General features: G+C 37.9%; 1 protein-coding gene across 4 annotated transcripts in view; it reads left to right on the plus strand.

Annotated features, from left to right (window-relative positions):
* Nucleotides 1–14294, plus strand: part of DTNBP1 (dystrobrevin binding protein 1) — a 161703-nt gene that overhangs the window by 6362 nt on the left and 141047 nt on the right. The window lies entirely within an intron of this gene.

A 14294-nucleotide genomic window follows, 5' to 3' on the forward strand; every position in this document is an offset into this window, starting at 1 on the left:
CTTTACCTAGTATAACTTAAATATGCTGCCAGTACTGTATAATGATACTATTTTATATTAATCAGCTAAATGTTTTTCAATGCATTTTAATACACATTAACACTTTCTAAACATAGCTTCCTTCATAAGGAAGAGAGTGTCCCCTTTCCTTTGGCCTTTTTTGTGTTCAGACTCCTTAAAAAAATGGCACACGTCACAAGTAATTTTGAGATTTCCTGCCTGAAGTCTGCATCAGACTCATAAATACAAAGCAACCATGCTAGTGTCACAATATTTTGGAAGCCATGTTTTTCTGTTAAAAAATAGGGTTATGACATCAACCCCATTAAAGTCCTGCCGCAGCTACTAAAACGCTACCATGTTCCTTTTGTAAATTAGGTTTACTGTCATAAATCATTTTCTGCTCACAATTTTAAAAGTAAGCAGAAACACCCTATTTTAATACATTTCTTAACACTAATCTCACCAGTACTTGCTTCATATAAGATAGAAGATAGAGCATGTGTAACAGTCTTAAAGTTCTTAGTGCAAACTTTGGAATATTTTGTATTCTCCTTTTGAAGGAAATAAATATGCTCTCTACATTGAATATGTATTCTTTAAAATTGCTCTCAAGGAGACATGCAAATACATTGCCTCAGCCATTTTTTCATTAGATACACTCATTGTTCATTCAGCACGTGCTCAGTACCACTCAATTAGAGGCAGTGTGTAGGCACTATCAATTTAAATATAAAAGACAGCCCCTGCTGGACAAAATCTGTAGTACAAAAGAGATTCCTTTGTCTCTTCCAGTGCAAGCGTACTTCACAAGTCAGCAGTGAGTGTTTGGATCACCCCGTCCAGTAAATGTGCCTCCATGTCCATGTGCCATTCCATGCAATAGAAAGACTTAGTCTAATAATGTGACTAGTAATATGACAAAAAAGTCTAGACCCTACAGCATAGGTAACTTATTCTTTATCATGTCACAAATCTGTTCAGGTCCAAGAGGTGACTGGGAACGAAAGAGCCAACATCATAAGGATTAATAAGCTGAGATAAAGACTGTGTCTGTGTGACACCACTGTACTCAGCAGTCATTCACTGAGAGAAGAAAATGATGAAACCGACTGTGTGAAAGGATGGGTAGAAAGAGCATGGACCTAGGAATCTGTCAGATAGGTTTAAGTACGCATGCCTACAGAATGAGAATCTCAGAGGAGGGGCCTAGGAATCTGTATACCAAGAACCAGCTACACTCCAATTTGAAATCTTATGCTCTAGGGATCCAAATGAATGGGAACAATTTCTGGCAAAAATGTTTAGTGTATGTTTTATGAAGGGGCTGGATTTTGGTATGTGGGAAGAAGGGAATATAGGATAGAACAGAACAGTCCATTTAGGAGAAATAACTGGGGAAAGCACCAGAAAGTAGTAACGCAAGTATATTTACATAACACGATACTATGAGCAATTTATGGACAAGGCTGGTTTTCCCAGAGGCTAGCACAAATTAGGTGCGCAATAAGTGCTTTTAATTTAATTTTATTTAAATTTATTTTATTTTTGAGATGGAATCTCGCCCCATCGCCCAGGCTGTAGTGCAGTGACATGATTTCAGCTCTCTGCAACCTCTGCCTCCTGGATTCAAGTGATTCTCTTGCCTCAGCCTCCAGAGTAGCTGGGATTACAGGTGTGCAACACCACAGTTGGCTAATTTTTGTATTTTTGGTAGGGTCGGGGTTTCACATGTTGTCCAGGCTGGTCAAACTCCTGACCTCAAGTGATCAACACCCACCTCGGCCTCCCAAAGTTGTGGGATTACAGGCATGAGCCACCGCATCCAGACCTAATAAATACATTTATTTATTTAGTTAGTTAGTTACTTAGTCAGTCAGTCTCACTCTATCGCTCAGGCTGGAGTGCAGTAGCGCAGTCTTGGCTCACTGCAACCTCTGCCTCCTGAGTTCGAGCGATTCTTCTGCCTCAGCCTCCCTAATAGCTGGGACCATGGGTGCTCACCACCAAGCCCAGCTAATTTTTGTATTTTTAGTAGAGACGGGGTTTCACCATGCTGGCCAGGCAGGTCTCAAACTCCAGACCTCAGGTGATCCACCTACCTCAGCCTCCCAAAGTGCTGGGATTACAGGCGAGAGCCACCACACCCAGCAATAAGTGCTTTTTAAATGTGTGAAATCTGTGGACCAACAGGATAATGGGATTTATGCTAGGAGAGAGAAGTCAAATTTTGAAGAGTCTTGATTTTGAGGCTAAGAAGTTTCTTCTAGATTTTGTAGGTAATAGAGAACAATTAGGCTTTTGAAATGGGGAGTCAAATGATGAAAACATCATTTAGGAAAATCTTGTTTCCATAATATATGGGATTGGGAGAGCCTGGACAGGGAGTTTATAAAGGGACCGAATTAATATGTCACTTCTTTCCACTTTTCATATTACCAGCTTCTGAAAATCTCTCTCCTTAATCATACACTCCTAGATTCAGTTCCCTAGATTCAGTTCCCTACTCCACGTCTTACTAATTGTTAGTCATTTGAACATCAGTGTTCTCATCACTAAAATATGTGTACTCACACATAGTGAAGATTCCCTGAGAATAAACACTTGGAACTGGTGGCTGTTACCCACAGAAACTTAATCATGTTCATCTTTACAATTCTAACTTCTTTCTATGTGCCTGGAATATTTTTATAAACCAATCTTGATTAATCTTTTTAAAGCACATCTGAGCAGAGCTATCTTGATTAATCTACATGTATTTAAATTTTTTTTAATTCTCGTATTTTGCCAGGCATGGTGGCGCATGCCTGTACCTGGGAGGCTGAGGTGGGAGGATCGTTTGAGCCCATGAGTTCTGGGCTGTAGTGTGCTATGCTGATCAGGTGTCTGCACTAAGTTCAGTATCAACATGGTGACCTCCCAGGAGCAGGGGACCACCAGATTGCCTAAGGAGGGGTGAACAGGCCCAGGTCAAAACTAATTTGCTGACCAGTAGTGGGATTGCGCCTGTGAATAGCCGCTGCACTCCAGCCTGGGCAACATAGTGAGACCCCATCTCAAAAAAAAATTCTCATATTTCTGTCATGATGGGTTTTAATTTTGACATTATGGATTTTTCTTCTGGGAAGGATAAAAAAGTGATAAAGGTTTTATTCTGTGATTTTTGTTTCTTCCTCTTTGGGTTACATGAGTTTTATTAGTCAGTGAAATTTGAAAATCTTAACTATATGTTTGTTTCAAAGCAATGTGTTTTATAGAATAGTTCTCACCTATGTACTTGTAAAACTGAATTTTTTTGAAAATTGTTTTATGGATTTTAAACACAACTTTAGAAAATCTTAAGAGCTCTGCATAATCAGATTAAACCTTAGCTATTCGCCCAACCACCTGCATCAAATTGCCCGTGTCTTGAGCTTCTTAACAGTGCTTAATTTAATGTCTTAACCCCTAAAAATTTACCCTTAAGAAAATACACCTTTCATCCTCTGCCTTACCCACGGGATTCTCATTTTTTTCAGTTACGAAAATTCTAAATACATCAAAAAATCCTAAATACATTGGAGTTGTTTATTGTATTGGAAATAATGAGGAAAAAGTGCATACATGCACATCACTTCTCTTTTAACTTGTTCTCAGCCGATTTGGAAATAGTGAAAATTGCCTAAACGTAATACACTTAAGTGGTGTATGAGTAAAAACAAAATAAGTGGAGAATAGACTTTATGTCTTCTAGGAGGGGAGAATATTAGAAGAGGCTATGATAGGTGGATATTTGAGAACAGTTGACAGATCAGCCTGGTTGGAGTGAAGTTTACTGTGTAAGGGACTGGTCAAAGAAAAGAATAGAGGAGTACTAGGAACCAAATGGAATGAAGTTTCTGGGTCTCTGGTATGGCTTGATTCCCTACCAAGCTTGCTTAAAATAAAAGAGAACAATTACACCTCTAATTTGTGATCAACTTCAGAGGAACTTTCCACCATATCCCTAATGATAGTAAGTCAGAATACCATATATTTGTATGTTTCCATTTATAGAACACTTTCAAAGTGTCATCTCAGTTGTATGTTATTAGTTGCTTGTTTATCTTTGTTTACTTGTGTATTATCTGTCTCCTTTACTGCAATATAACACTATAGGGGCAAGAACTTCTTTATTGCTGTAACTTCAGCACTGGAAAGGTACTTGCATACAGTAGATGCTCAAAGAGGACTTGTTTGATAAGTGAACAGACATGTAAAGTCACTTTCCCATGTCTGAAGAAACAGAGTGAGAGACATTGTTTTATTCAAACTCATAAACTAGTAAGTGATTGGTTGAATCCATTGATGCAGAATTCATGTATACAGAGGTTGACTGTATTTTGTAATTGTTTGAGGAGTATTTGATTATCCTTTTTCCATTGGAAAATATGTGGCATGTGCAAGTAAATTTCCAGAATTTGTCCATGGTTTCCTGCATAGAGTAGAAAACGCTAAGGACTAAACCTAAAGTTTTATGGCCCTATAGAGGCCCTATCCTAGTCTCCTCTACTTTTCTTTTGTATAGGAAACATCCAAATTGTGTAAAAAGATATGAAAATTAATTTTGGCAGCCGTTAGGAGAATATGTTCTGCTATTTATTAATATGATGGAAAAATTTTTCTTATGACCTTGAATTTCTTTCATAGGTAAGACCTTAACCTTGTGCAGGAGCCAGGTGGAAAAATAGGATAAACTGTACATGTTATGGATGACAGAACTGAAGCACAGAAAAAGTAACTTCTCTACATGTCTACAGCAAACTAAAACCACAGCCCAAGTCTTTGACTTTTAGTTCATTGATACAGACAAGAGGAAAACATCTGTGGTCGTGCTGTAGTGATGCGGAAAGTTTGGAATAGGTAACTAGATTAGTGACGCCACAGGAGAAAGTCTGGTGCAGATATGGGAACTTGCTGTAAGAGGTGTAGCATTACAAATGAAGGTGGAAGGGACTGTTTGAGCAATGATGTTGGGACAAATGGCCTTCCATATGGGACAAAATAAAATTAGATCTCTACCTGATAACAATATGCAAAAATAAATTCAGATCAATTAAAAACCTACAGAAAAATTAAGCTTTGAAATTGTTAGAAAATAGACGTTATGGCAGGAATAATTTCTTAAGCAAGACTAAACACAAACCATAAAAAGTGACATTTGACTACATCAGAGTTTGAAAATTTTGAGGTGACAGAAGACACCTTAGACAAATTTGTTTCTTTTTTAGAGGAGAGGAAGTTATTTGCAGTGTATATAACCAAAGATTAGCCCAGGAATGTGCAAATAACCTTTATAAATCAATAAACAGAAGGTAAGCAATCCATTAGAGACACGGGTAAAGGTTATTTAATGGCAGATCATTGAAGAGGAAACCTGCATAGCCAGTAAATATTTAAAGACATACACAACCTCAGTAGTAATAAGGAATTGCAAATTAAAACCATGTCAGACTCATGAACTTGGCAAAATTGAAGAATTCTGACAGTAGCATGTTGCATACATATTTAGAGCAATGTGGGAATTTTCAAATAAAAGTGTATTCCCCAAGCAATGTAGCAATTACACAGGGATTTATTCCCAAAGAAATTCTCATTAATAAACATAAGATTTGTATAAAGCAGCATTTTTTGGTAATAGCAGGAAAATTGGACATAACCTAATATATCCATTGGTAATGAAGTGGATAAATGACAATATGGAATATTCATAAGATGGAATACTATACAATAGTTACAGTAAATGAATGAGAGCTGCTGTGTCAACATGAGATCTCAAAAGACAATGTTGAATGACATCAAGCTGCAGAAAGATAAGTGTACTGTGTTATAGTGCACATAAATCCTTAAAATGTACAAAATGATTTTTGCTTGTGAATATCTGCATGTAAGTATATAAAACCATGGACTGGAAGGCTTGACGTCAAATTTATTACAGCAGTTGTATCTGAGGAAGGAACGGGACACAGGATTGGGGAGATGTACAAAGGGAGTGAGAACTTTATCAGTTGTGTTTTATTTCTCAGTGCCTAGCACATGTTTATTTAATTAGTTTAAAAAGATTTGAAGCCAATATGACACAATTTTAACATTCATAAGTGACAGTCTATTTTACTGTTCTCTACATTTTCGTACCTTTACAGTTTTTCCCCAAGTTAAAAAATAAGTTTGGATCTGGGATCTGTGTTAGAGTCCCAGATCAGAGGTCTGTTAAGAATAGCACATCTAGGACAGATGGGCTTCAGGCCAGGAGGGCCTTCTATTGTTTTCTTAGACTCTAATCCTTCCTTCTTGGCTGATGGAATTGGCATCTAAAAGGCCTTACCAGGTCAGACTCCACATCCATGCAGTTTTAGAGAACCAAAGGACAAATTGTATTAATGAAGGTTGTGTTTGTCATTCTTTTTTTTTCTTGTATTTGTCATTTTTAACATCAGTGAAAGGGATAAGCATATTTTCTCATGTGTGGAAAGAGAGAATAGCCAAATACCAATCGCTGCAACCAATTACATTGATTAACTTCTTACTGTGTCCCAGCATTGTCATAAAAACCTTTACTGTATTCCCACCTACTCACAGCAGCCCTGGGAGTTGGTACTGCCATTCCCTTTTTACAAATAGGGAAACTGAGGCAAGCTGGGTGGTGAGCATAAAGGAATAAGAAGAGCATTTTTTACTGAAACAAATTGCACACCATAAATATTTGTTTCCTACTTTTAAGTCCGTTGTGAAAGGGTTCGAACCCACTGCATGCAGTGCCCTCTCAGTTTTTCTCCTTTCCCACAAAAATGAATTGACCTTTGAGAATAGTTATGTTGACTACCAAACGGTCAACAATGGCAAATCCCAAACTGGAATTTTGTTATTCTCTCTTTTATATCACTGTACTTTTTCTTCTGATTTTTCTTTAAAAAGACACACTCTTGAGACAAGCACTGATTAAAGAAGGGACGTTTCTGCTGTACGATGTCACTCCCCTTAGATTATCCAAGTGTGATGCAATTCCAGTTGTGAGGCGATGACAGTATGCCCCTGCATTGGGATTTGAAAATGCAGAACACTGAATCAGTGACTGTCTGTTCAGCTTCTTCCCTGTGTACAGGCCTGTCATAGATGCTTTTACAAATATGAAATCACTGAGTCTTCACAACCACACTGCGAAGTTAGGATAATTATTCTTATATAGAGAATGAAGATACTGTTCAAAATAACCTTTGGCCCAAAGTTATGCAGCTACTTAGTGTCAGAGCCAAGACTAGAACCTGTGTAAAACTCCTGTTCTTTGCAGTGAACTACACTGAATGCCAGGCCACCTTTTTTTTTTTTTTTTTTGAGCTCTCCCTCTGTTGGCCAGGCTGGAATGCAGTGCTGTGCGATCTTGGCTCACTACAACTCCCGCCTTGCGGGTTCAAGTGATCGTTGTGGATAGCTAGAACTACAGGCCTGTACCACCACTCCCAGCTTTTTTTTTTTTGGTGGAGATGAAGTTTTGCCATGTTGCCCAGGCTCATGCTACCTCTTTAACCACAGCCATAAGTCACGCCCCACCCAGAACCATATTCAGGATTGATTAAAAATAATCACCTTATTAATGAGTGACAAGAAGATGCTGCAGTCTTATTTACTAGCTTTATGAAATCAGGCAAGTTCCTTTACTTCTCAAGCCTCACTTTTCTGATCTGTCAAGGGGGGGAATGAACATACCTACCTTATAGAGTAGTTGCGAGAACTAAAGGAAGTAATAGTGAGGTGATAGGATATAATGTACCCAGTACAATGGCTGGTATCTAGTAAACACATTCTAGCTATGTATAATAAATACATTATGATTTGTACTATAATCTGTAGTTACTATAATGAAGAAATCAGTTATAGAGGGGACAACTCTGAACTGGCAGGAACTTCTTGATACATTAGTTTAAAATGAAAAAAATACCATAAAAAGCAAGCTTCATGGCTGCTGTGAGGTAGCTAATATGGGAGAATTTAATTATTTTCTTTATAAACCAATCAATAGGTAAAAAAGATAAAACCCATAACCATTATTCCAATGTGGAGGCAATATCCTCTTCTGATGGAGACAGTTTTTCTGGATGGAAGCCATCCAGTCACACATCAGCCTATTTCTCCACATCTGCTTCTAGTCAGTGGTAGAATCTCTATCAAGTGGCCAAACTGAAGAGTCAGATAAATCGATGTAAGTCAAACAATGGCTTCTTCACAGCCACAGCAAATGAGGCGTGCAGTGTTCTGGGGTGACTTAATCTATGATGGCATTAAAATGACAAATCCAAACTAAAGAAGTCAAATCTCAAAGAGGACAAGACAGCCTGTAACCAAAGCAGCTTATGCATAGTTACAGAGGAACTCTGTCGTCATAAGTGGCTTGTTGGAAAAGAAGAGGAACCCATGTGTGTAGTTTTTTCCCCCCCAAAAAGTCCAAATTAGATCCATTCAGAGGAATTGCATTGGGGAAAATAGCAAGGCTCAGGCAAAAGGAATTGACTGTACCAAGAGAAATGCGATGTTCAGAGTAAGAAAGATAATAGTTCTACCACATTCTGAAAATGTTCACTTCTGAGGGCTCTATTGAAAGAAATGTTGACAAACGAATCAACTTAGAATGCTGAAGAAGGCGAGAGTCTGGAGCTCTTGTCATTTATATGGGCATGTGTCTAAGGTCTACTGTCTAGCAGATACTGAGTTAATGCTTGTGGAAAGTAGGATTTAGTAAAGCAGAGAAAGGCAGGGAGTGAGGGAGAGCAGAATGCGAGAAGTTAAATTTCCTGAGGCTGCTTGCCTTGGAAATGGGGAAAGCATGGGGTGAATTAATACTTCTAATCAAATATCTGAAGGGCTCTTGTGTGGAAGAAAACTAATACTAGTTTTCTGTAACTCCAGAGGAAGGAAGTAGGATTTATGGGTAACAGTTGAATGGGGAAAGATTTTTAGCACAAAATAAAGTAGGACTTTCTAAAAACAAGAAACGTTTTAAAAATGTAATGTACTACCTTACGAAGTAGTTAAAAAAAAAAAAAAAAAACTTTACCACTATCTTTCCAGTAAGGTGGGTAAATTTCTATCAGAATTATTATAGAAAGCAATTCTTTCCATCTTTGGGTGGAAAGTTGAAAAGTCCGTGACTCTCCCATGTGACGAGAGCCAATAAGCTGCTCCTAGTTGTCTGAGGTTTAAAAAAATCACTCATTTCTGAGCTCATTTCTGTTTCTAACAAAGACTCTGGACCATGCAGCACTCATTCTTGAGCCTTTACAATGCTGTGTGATGAGAAGTGAATTTCTGTAGTGAAAATTGATACTGATTTATACTATACTTTTAAAGTTATTTTTCATAAAACAGAAGGATAAGTTTAAGAAGTGAGAAGTATTTACACCAAAATTTTAAAAATATTAAAGATACAAATCTCTTGTTGTTCAAAGGATACAAAATTTCCATTAGGAAGAATAAGTTTAAGAGATATATCCAACAACGTGGTGATTATAGTTCAGTGTTCTCATCACAAAAAATGGTAAGAATGTGAGGTAATGGATGTTGTTAATTAACTGGATTTCACCATTTCACACTGTATGTATATTTCACATCACATCATGTTGTATACCATAAATATATAGACTTTGTCGATTAAATATATTAAAAGATAGAAGTCTCTGTAAGGATAGTTAATCTGTTCGATATAAATAATAATACTCCATATAGCTATGTAAAGTTTATATGAAGAAATCAGGCTATGATCCACAGACTGGCAGTAAATCCTGTTATTCTGTTTTCCATATGCTGCGTACATACACAGCTAGAGGCCTTTTTGTACAAGGTAAGAGTGTGGCCAAAGAAAATGGCAAATGGCAAATGACAAAAGTGCTAATAAACAGCTTCAGTTTCCCTCCAACTCCTAGCTAGTGGAGTGAAACAAAGGAGGCTCTCTAAGAATCAGTTTCTTGGTGGCTGTCCTGGATGTCTGTAGTACACTTCACCCATGTCCAGGATTAACATGCAAGAGTCTGCTTGCCTCTCCTGTTACAGCCCAGAAGGATCAGAAAGGATTGCCTGCCACATGCTGCCCACCTGTATCGTAGCAGCCTAGCACAGCCTGATCGAAAAGGCACTGCTGTTTGTTGGTTACAGGATCCATTTGCATTTTCAACCGTGGCTGTTTTAAGGCTATGCAAGTGATTGTCGGGACTTTCTCCTTTAAAAGACAATGACAGAAAATTCATATCTAACATCTCCTTCTTTAATTTTTCTAATACATCTAAACCCAGCCAACACACACTTATAGAATCAGACCAGGATACTTGCTTTAAGTCTTTTCTGGAGATTAATTTTGGCTGCCATTTGAGAAACAGAACCACTGATCAGGCTGATAGCACTGGCAAAGTGGAAGGCATACTTCACTGTCCTGAAAACTCGATGGCTTATCTGCTTAGAAAACTCGGGCATGTTTCTCACCACTCCACTTTGCTACCCAGAGTCACTACCCATTAGTATTACTGAACTTACCCTTTCTCTTTTACAGGTTGGAAGCAAAAAGGCTATAAATCTTTTATAGCTGCATTCATAACAGTAGTTAACATTCTCTATAATTACACAGTTCTAAAAGGCCTTATCTAAAAAGAAAAATTATTTTTGAGAGCTGAGAGGCTAAAACTGGGTAAAGACTTCTGCAGAGAAAATATTTTTTAAATCATAAAAATAACTACTCTACTTTTGTGTTTATTTTATAGAAATCAAGTAGTTTCTGATAAACAAGGGAAGAGATTGATCCGTATACTTTTTAAAGAAAATCTGAAAAAAGAAAAAAAAAGAATCTGGTCATTTCTTAAATTATTTATATGGCTTTGAGTGGCTGTGCTTTTCTAACTTCATTTTAATTTTATGACACACTTATAATTGTTTCAAATGGGCATTTTTCATCTTAAAACTTCTGCTAGAAGTTATACTGAAGCAAAGCATTCAAAAGAAGACTTTAGAACAAAAAAATTGTTGAACGAGTGAAATGCCTGAAGTAACTCAGCTTACCAAGCAGAAATCACTCAGTATTAAAAGGCTTCAGATTTCAGTTTTACTGATTTCAGTTCTGTCTGTTCCAGTTCATTTCCAAATTATATATCCGTTTTGTATACTTTAGACATTGGTGCCAGATATGAAGCTAAAAAATATTATTGTGCTTGTTTATTTTATATTCTTACTTTTAGTAGCGGTTTTAAAATTCACGTATAGGCAAAGAATGGGCTGGCTGTCAGGGCTGTTACCTGGGCTGGAGAGTGGGAACCAGAGGGGAGGGCTTGAATCTGCTATTACGTAGCACTTTAAAGAAAATTGAGGAAATATGAATTTTTCTGTCCAGTGTATGGTGGTAGAGGTCTGTGGCTGCTAGAATTAATGGGATTACACTGTTGCCCCTACAGAAACATTGCTTTGTGCTACCATTGCACACCGCGAATTCTGCTTAACTTGAACAAGGCCACTGAAATCTTTAGTTTCCAAGATTGTATGTTAGGAGGTAATCTGTCCCTTCTCTCTGTTTCCTGAGAGTCAGATACAGAAGAAAGATTCAGAAACAGTTTCTCACAAACGTATAGGTGGGAAATCCAAACAAATTTGTCCATTGAGGTTAGGAATGAACTCACTATACCTTTCCTTCAATTAACCAACTTGCTCTCCAAAAGAGCCAGTTTAGGTCAAGGTTACTTTTAAGAAATTTGTACTTTTTGTTTCAAAATCCATGATAATTTTATGTCTGCTGATTGCTAATATTGTCAACAATATTTTAGAGCCAGTTCTTCCTTTTTGTATGAATCTGGCAGTCTGCCTACTGGCTTCGAGATTGTAGAAGAAAGCATGAGAGGAAACAATAGGAATGGTGGGAGAATAAAGGGACTCATTACATTGTCTCTTTAAAACTGAGAGCTAGAAGGGACCTTGGAGATCATTTTATTCGGTAATACTAAGTTCTTAGAAAAATATATGTACATAGTTTTGTGCTGTAATACAAAAAATAGTGGTGTCTAGAGGCCTAATAGGAATATTAAAATGATTATATTTACTGAAGGAACATTTCACATTACAAAGTACTATAGGCCATTGGATGAAATGATTTGTTGATAAGAAAAAGGATAGTAGTATTTCATAGAAGTGTTCATTTAGCAGGATTCAGAACAATATCGATTGAAGAATCTGGAGAGGTTTGTGTGTGACACAATGCAAATTTAAAATGGGAGCCAGAAGCTTATACTTACATAATTTTCTTTATTTTGACTCAACATTTTGGCAAACGCATTGGCTTAGCCACACATGGTGTATAGCTTGTAATAAATAACTTTGTCTTTTGCCTCTCATCACCTATAAAATAGATAATACTCTTCAGCTCTTTCTTCCCTGCTTCCATAGAAATGTCCGTCTTTATTCATCAGCTCTGTATTTGGAGACTATGCTGGGCTGATTGAACAATTATGAAATTGAAGCTTTTTATTTTTCTGTATAGCAGATTTTATTTACTTGAAACTAAAGCAAGTTATTTTATGTATTTTTTTTTTTTTTTTTTGAGACGGAGTTTCACTCTTGTTACCCAGGCAGGAGTGCAATGGCGCGACCTCGGCTCACCGCAACCTCTGCCTCCTGGGTTCAGGCAATTCTCCTGCCTCAGCCTCCTGAGTAGCTGGGATTACAGGTGTGCAACACCACAGCTGGCTAATTTTTGTATTTTTGGTAGGGTCAGGGTTTTACATGTTGTCCAGGCTGGTCTAACTCCTGACCTCAAGTGATCAACACCCACCTTGGCCTCCCAAAGTTGTGGGATTACAGGCATGAGCCACTGCATCCAGACCTAATAAATGTGTTCATTTATTTAGTTAGTCAGTCAGTCAGTCTCACTCTGTTGCCCAGGCTGGAGTGCAGTAGCGCAATCTTTGCTCACTGCAACCTCTGCCTCCTGAGTTTGAGTGATTCTTCTGCCTCAGCCTCCCTAGTAGCTGGGACCATCGGTGCCAGCCCAGTTAATTTTTGTATTTTTAGTAGAGATAGGGTTTCACCAGGCTGGCCATGCTGGTCTCAAACTCCAGACCTCAGGTGATCCACCTACCTCAGCCTCCCAAAGTGCTGGGATTACAGGCGAGAGCCACCACACCCAGCAATAAGTGCTTTTTAAATGTGTGAAATCTGTGGACCGACAGGATAATGGGATTTATGCTAGGAGAGAGAAGTCAAATTTTGAAGAGTCTTGAATTTGAGGCTAAGAAGTTTCTTCTAGATTTTGTAGGTAATAGAGAACAATTAGGCTTTTGAAATGGGGAGTCAAATGATGAAAACATCATTTAGGAAAATCTTGTTTCCATAATATATGGGATTGGGAGAGCCTGGATAAGGGAGTTTATAAAGGGACAGAACTAATATGTCACTTCTTTCCACTTTTCATATTACCAGCTTCTGAAAATCTCTCTCCTTAATCACACACTCCTAGATTCAGTTCCCTACTCCACTTCTTACTAATTGTTAGTCATTTGAACATCAGTGTTCTCATCACTAAAATATGTGTACTCACACATAGTGAAGATTCCCTGAGAATAAACACTTGGAACTGGTGGCTGTTACCCACAGAAACTTAATCATGTTCATCTTTACAATTCTAACTTCTTTCTATGTGCCTGGAACATTTTTATAGAACAATCTTGATTAATCTTTTTTTTTTTTCCCTTGAGATGGAGTTTTGCTTTTGTTACCCAGGCTGGAGTGCAATGGCACGATCTCGGCTCACTGCAACCTCCGCCTCCTGGGTTCAGGCAATTCTCCTGCCTCAGCCTCCTGAGGAGCTGGGATTACAGGCATGTGCCACCATGCCCAGCTAATTTTTTGTATTTTCCATAGACATGGGGTTTCACCATGTTGACCAGGATGGTCTCGATCTCTTGACCTCATGATCCACCCGCCTCGGCCTCCCAAAGTGCTGGGATTACAAGCGTGAGCCACCGCGCCCGGCCTTTTATTATTTTTAATTGACACATAATTGTGTATATTTATGGCACAGTGTGATTTTTGATACAGGTACATAATTTGTAATAAATCAAGGTAGTGAACATATCTATCTCCCCAAGTCATTTTTTTTGTTTTGGGAACGTTTAAAATCCATTCTTTTGCTATTTGAACAAATACAATAAATTGTTGTACTCTCCCTACAGTACTACAGAATGCTAGAACTTATTCTTCCTATCTCACTGTAAATTTGTATCTGTTAACCAACCTTTGGCCACTGCTCACCTCCC

The sequence above is a fragment of the Callithrix jacchus genome, chromosome 4 (assembly GCF_049354715.1).
Source record: "Callithrix jacchus isolate 240 chromosome 4, calJac240_pri, whole genome shotgun sequence".
NCBI lineage: Eukaryota > Metazoa > Chordata > Mammalia > Primates > Cebidae > Callithrix > Callithrix jacchus.